Consider the following 6,928-nt stretch of genomic DNA (forward strand, 5'->3'; position numbering starts at 1 on the left):
TTAGGCTTGGTCAACATGGTTATCAAAACACGCGGTTGCGATACAACTTCCACACTTTCAACCGTAATTTTACCGCGATTTGCCTGAATTTTTATATCACCGTGTAAGATACATATGAGCATAAGTTTCACACATTATGGCCAACACGAACTAAAGTTTGGTATATACAAGTAAACAGCATTTGCACAAATAGGTATAACGATGCCTACGTCAACGGAAACAAATACAATTATTCTCTGTAAAATATAATGCAAATAAATGTTTTTTTTAAACTAGAGGTTAAAACATTACATTATAGTAAAAAAAATAAATATTTTTCATGATTCTAAGTTCCGTAAAATGTCTCATTAAAAAAATACAAAAAGTTGTAAAAAATTGATTTCAGAATCCCAGGGGATAAATAAATTGTTCTGTATATGCTGTAATTTGAAGGATTAACTTCATGAAATCTGTTAAATATATCTTATGTGATCTATTGTACAGGTTACATTGGATTGGGACAATTCCAAAAATTAAAAAAAAAAAAACATCAATGCAATGGAGCTGAAAATTACAATCCCTTCCCTGTTCTTTAACTGGGTATTATGTTTTAACCCTTGTATAAAAGTTGAAGATATTTTTGTATGCCCTGCAAAATTCAACCATTTTTGATGTGGTAGATGTTAGGATCCCAATGTGCCATTCCATCCAGGTTTTCTTTCACTCCAGTGTTCCTTCTATGCAATACTTATGTTAGCCTTTGTACAAATTATTTTGTATTAGTAACAATGATAAGAAAAAAACAATAAATCATGTGATATAATAAATGTGATGTGATCAGAGTGCATTTTTTAAAGAAATTCAACGGGTTCTCATACCTACTATACTCCAAAAAAATGAAATTTACACTTAATTTAATTATACCACTGTTTACATTTTGATCGGGCAATTTTGAGATCCACCATGCTCATAGGTTGATTATACCACCACGGAGACCGTCACTGATTGGGAGATTGGATGTGCCATGAACCCTTTATGAGTAGGAGAGATCCGACTGGACATGATGTGCTCAGCTCTATATGTGAGTACCGTAAATTGCCAAGCACTTTTCCACTCCAATTCTCCTGATAGGTAACAAAATTTGTAAGGCTGAAAAAAGACATACGTCTATCCAGTTCAACCTATTATTCTGCAATGTTCTTCCAGAGGAAGGCAAAACCACCATGAGGCAAAACAGAATTTTCCTTATCTTAGGATAAAATTACTTCCCGACTCCAATATGTCAATCAGAATAAATCCCTGGATCAAAGACACATCTCCAGTAATCTAGTAACCACACGTTGTGATATTATTACATTCAGGAAAGGCATCCAGACCCCTGTGAAACTCTTATAGGTAATTCACTAATTATTACAGTTAACAACATCCTGTGGCAGAGAGTTCCATAGGCTCACTGCTCTTACAGTAAAGAATCCACATCTATATTTATGTAGAAACTTTTTATCTTCTAGATGTACATCAGGGGTCTCAAACTCGGCCGGGTAAATGGGCCGCACATAGAAAAAATGTGAAGTTGATGGGCCGTATTACTTTCAAATTTGATACAATAGAAAATAATTAGCTATTTGAACTACTAGAATAATATTACATTACTATAACAATACTACATTACTATAATACTACATTACTATAATAATACTACATTACTATAATAATACTACATCACTATAACAATACTACATTACTATAATAATACTACATTACTATAACAATACTACATTACTATAATACTACATTACTATAATACTACTACATTACTATAATAATACTACATTACTATAATACTACATTACTATAATAATACTACATTACTATAATACTACATTACTATAACAATACTACATTACTATAATAATAATACTACATCACTATAACAATACTACATTACTATAATAATACTACATTACTATAACAATACTACATTACTATAATACTACTACATTACTATAATAATACTACATTACTATAACAATAATACTACATTACTATAACACTACTACATTACTATAATAACAATACTACATTACTATAATAATACTGCATTACTATAATAACAATACTACAATACTATAATACTACATTACTATAACAATACTACATTACTATAACAATAGTACATTACTATAATAATACTACATTACTATAATACTACATTACTATAACAATATTACATTAAAACACTAATACTACATTACTCTAATACTACATTACTATAACAATAGTACATTACTATAACAATACTACATTACTATAATAATACTACATTACTATAACAATATTACATTACTACAATAATACCACATTACCATAATACTACATTACTATAACAATACTACATTACTATAATAATACTCCATTACTATAATACTACATTACTATAACAATACTACATTACTATAACAATACTACATTACTATAATACTACATTACCATAATACTACATTACTATAACAATACTACATTACTATAACACTACATTACTATAACAATATTACATTAAAACACTAATACTACATTACTATAATACTACATTACTGTAACAATACTACATTACTATAATAATATTACATTACTAGAACAATAGTACATTACTATAATAATAATACATTACTATAATACTATATTACTATAATAATAATACATTACTATAGCACCAATACTACATTACTATAATACTACATTACTATAACACTACTACATTACTATAACAATACTACATTACTATAATACTACATTACTATAATAATAATACATTACTATAGCACCAATACTACATTACTATAATACTACATTACTATAACACTACTACATTACTATAACAATACTACATTACTATAATACTACATTACTATAACACTACTACATTACTACATTACTATAACAATACTACATGACTATAATACTACATTACTATAACAATAGTACAGTACTATAATAATACTACATTACTATAACAATACTACATTACTACAATAATACTACATGACTATAATACTACATTACTATAACAATAGTACAGTACTATAACAATACTACATTACTATAACAATACTACATTACTATAACAATACTACATTACTACAATAATACTACATTACTATAATACTACATTACTATAACACTACTACATTACTAAAATAATAGCACATTACTATAATGCTACATTACTATAACAATACTACATTACTATAATAATATTACATTACTATAATACTACATTACTACAATACTACATTATTATAACAATACTACATTACTATAATACTACATTACTATAATAATACTACATTACTATATTACTACTGCTACTACCATTTACTCCACGGGCTTATTTTAACAATCCAGTTTAAGTGTCGCTAAATGCCGTCTGGCTGCTCAGTTGGCAGAGTTTGGCAGACAGAAGAATGTCAAGATTGGGCAGCTCCTTTTTAGATAGTGCCATAGTGCCCTCGGTAGATAATGCCACAGTGCCCTATGTAGATACTGCCACCCCCCATAGATAATGTCAAAGTGCCCCCCTGTAGATAGTGCCACACACCCCTATATAATGCCACAGTGCCCTCTGTAAATATGCCACGCTGCCCTCTGTAGATTATGCCACAGTGACCTCTGCAGATAATGCCATAGTGCCTCTGTAGATAATGCCACAGTGCCCTCTGTAGATAGTGCCACACCCCCCAAGATAATGCCACAGTGCATACTGTAGATAGTGCTACAGTGCCCTCTGTAGATAGCGCCACAGTGCCATCTGTAGAAACTGCCACAGTGCCCACCGTAGATAGTGCCACAGTGCCCTCTGTAGATAATGCCACTCACCCCTATAGATAGTGCCACACACACAAACATCCTATAGATAGTGCCACACCCCCTGTAGATAGTGCCGTAATAACCCCCTTTAGATAGTGCTCCATTGGGGCTCACTCTAGGGGTTGAAATCTCCAGCCACAGCGTTGCCGACGCTCTGGCCGGGGATTCCTCTCCTGGAGGAGCCTCTGACGTCACTGTCCATATATGGACAGTGACGTCATGGGCCACCTCTAGGGGCGGAATCCCTGGCCAGAGCATTGCCGATGCTCTGGCCAGGGATTCCGGTTCAGGAAGAGCCCCTGACGCCATTGTCCATATATGTGGCTCCTCCAGAAGAGGAATCCCCGGCCAGAATCGGCAATGCTCTGGCTGGGGATTCCACACCTAGAGGGAGCCCCAAAGGAGCTATCTACCGGGAGGGTGGTGTAGCGCTGTTGACAAGGTGGGGTGTGTGGGGTGCTATCTATAGGGGGGTGACACTATCTACAGGGGGCTGTGTGGGGCGCCATCTACAGGGGGGTGGCACTTTCTACAGGGGGGTGTGTGCGGTGCTCCTCCTTCAGCCTGCTCTCTGCTGTCCCGAGGATGTCTCAGGGGCTTCGGTGCCCCACGGGCCTCAGATGACAGCCTCACAAGAGAACCCTGACAAAGAGGATGCCCCCTTGTTGTTATTACAGTTTGGGGTACAAATAGATAATAAGAGAGATCTCTGTATTGACCTTTGATATATTTATAGATAGTTATTACGTCACCACTCAGCCATCTTTTATCTAAACTAAATAACCCTAATATTGATAATATTTCTGAGTACTCTAGTTGACCCATTCCATTTAATACTGTTGTTGCCCACCTTCTAACCTGCTCAAGCTCTACTATGCCTTTCCTGTACAATGGTGCCAAAACTCTACACAATATTCCATGTGCGCTCTGACTAGACATTTATAAAGTGGTAGAACTATGTTCTCGTCATGAGCATCTATGCCCCTTTTGATGCACCCCATTATTTTTTTTTGCCTTGGCCGCTGTCAACAAGTTTGCTGTCAACTAAAATTCCCTCAGCAGTTCTGCCGCTACGTTTAGAGATCAGTGGAGGTCTCCGTGCTCGGACCCTCACCGATCAAAACTTCAGACATGTCACTGTGACATGTCAAAAGTTTTTAAGAGTTTAGTTACCCTTTAAAACAAAGTAATTTAGAATGGTGAATGAAGACAAACAAAATACCAATACCCCCCCCCCCCCTATCTAAAGTCACTTAATTTCAAGTCACGCACTTAAAAAAAACAAACTTAAGTTTAAAACACTCTTTCATGCTCCTACACTAGCTTTCTCGGTTAGATTTGAATAGTTTTTTTCCCCCATTTATCTGCAGGACATGCTGCAAGGGAGGTGTTATGGCATATCCTATGGGTCGATATACTCACCCTTATTGAATAAGTCATTGTCCAGTTAATCATCTAAGCCAATGAAACCTATTAACGATTAGGGATAATTACTCCCATTGGGAAAATAAAAAAAATACCATAATGACGTTTTCTTCTTTAAGGACGAAACAAATGGCCATTATATGTTGCCCCTTTATGGTAATCTGAGGCAATCTAACTTCGGTTCAGTAGAAATACAAGGCACCCAGGTGTTGAGGCAGTAATATGAATATGCGGCCATATTAAGGGGGTTGTACATTATTAGAAATACATGGCTGCTTTCTTCCAAAAACAGTGCAACACATATCCACAGGTTGTGAGCGGTACTGCAGCTCAGCACTATTTACTTCAATGGAGCTAAGCTGCAATACCAGATACAACCCATGGACAAGAATGGTGCTGTTTCTGGAAGAAAGCAGCCATGTTTTTTTAATCCTGAACAACCCCTTTAAGGCCTAGAGCTAGAAAATGTTTTGCCAAGTCCTGCCAACAATACTGCATATATAGCAGTTGTAAAGTATAGTGTGAACCCTCAGAACTTACTCCTACAATCCAAAAATTGGCATTAGCTTCTTAAGGAAATATATTGGCATTCCTAGGCAGTTAAAGTGTTTTTTTCTGGACCTTTGATATTGATGGTCTATCTTAGAATAGGTCATCCATATCAGATCGGTGGGGGTTCAATTTCCGGCACCTCTATTGACCAACTGATTAAAGGTCCTGCGACGTATCCAGTTCATTGTTTACCAGGCACAACTCCTTACATTTAGCAGTGGCCGTACCTGGTATTGCAGCTCAGTCCCATTCACTTTAATTGGATTGAGCTGCAGTACCAGGAACAGCCACTATCAAATGGTAAACAATGAAGGGCACACCGGTGTGCTCCAGCTCCTTTCACCAGCTGATTGGTCGAGGTGCCGGTAGATGGACCCCCACCGATCTGATATTGATAGCCCATTGTAAGATAGGCTATCAATATCAAATTCCTGGAACACCCCTTTAAGTCATGCCCATTATTAGATTCAAACAGTAGGAGGTATGACCTCTGTTTAAAGGTACCTTCACCCAAAACCTGAAAGTGCAGCCTTTTATTAGTGTACATGATCATTTCCACCCTTCTACGTTTTAAATTACTCGAGGACTACACCAATCTCAACTTCTGTTGGGTCTAGTGATATCTAGAAACTGTGAAAAACGAGGTCTGACAGCTCTATTTCTTCACATTTGTCTTGAACCTGTCTAGAAAGAAGTATTCCAGAAGTAGGGTCTTCATTCATGTCCTCTTCGAAAACGTAGTATAACCATACTGTGTCCTGGTGGAGAATCCCTTTAAATGTCAATTTTTCATAAAAATGTATATTTATCTCATTTACATAGTCCAATGGTAGATGAACACAGCACTCCAATGGTTTCCAAAAAATCAGGCCATGTGCTCGTTACCTGGGGGTGAATCAATTCCCCAAGAGAATAGAGAGAAACATAGAACACAGCAACGGCACCAGGACTTCAGAGTAGATGAAAGCAAAAAGTGGATTTATTCACCTCAAGCCATGGCTTGAGAAAGGTTCCTGTTGAACCGAAACGTTGCTTTATTGAGGTGAATAAATCCACTTTTTGCTTTCATCTACTCTGAAGTCCTGGTGCCGTTGCTGTGTTCTAT

Source organism: Rhinoderma darwinii, chromosome 3 (assembly GCF_050947455.1).
Source record: "Rhinoderma darwinii isolate aRhiDar2 chromosome 3, aRhiDar2.hap1, whole genome shotgun sequence".
Taxonomy (NCBI): domain Eukaryota; kingdom Metazoa; phylum Chordata; class Amphibia; order Anura; family Rhinodermatidae; genus Rhinoderma; species Rhinoderma darwinii.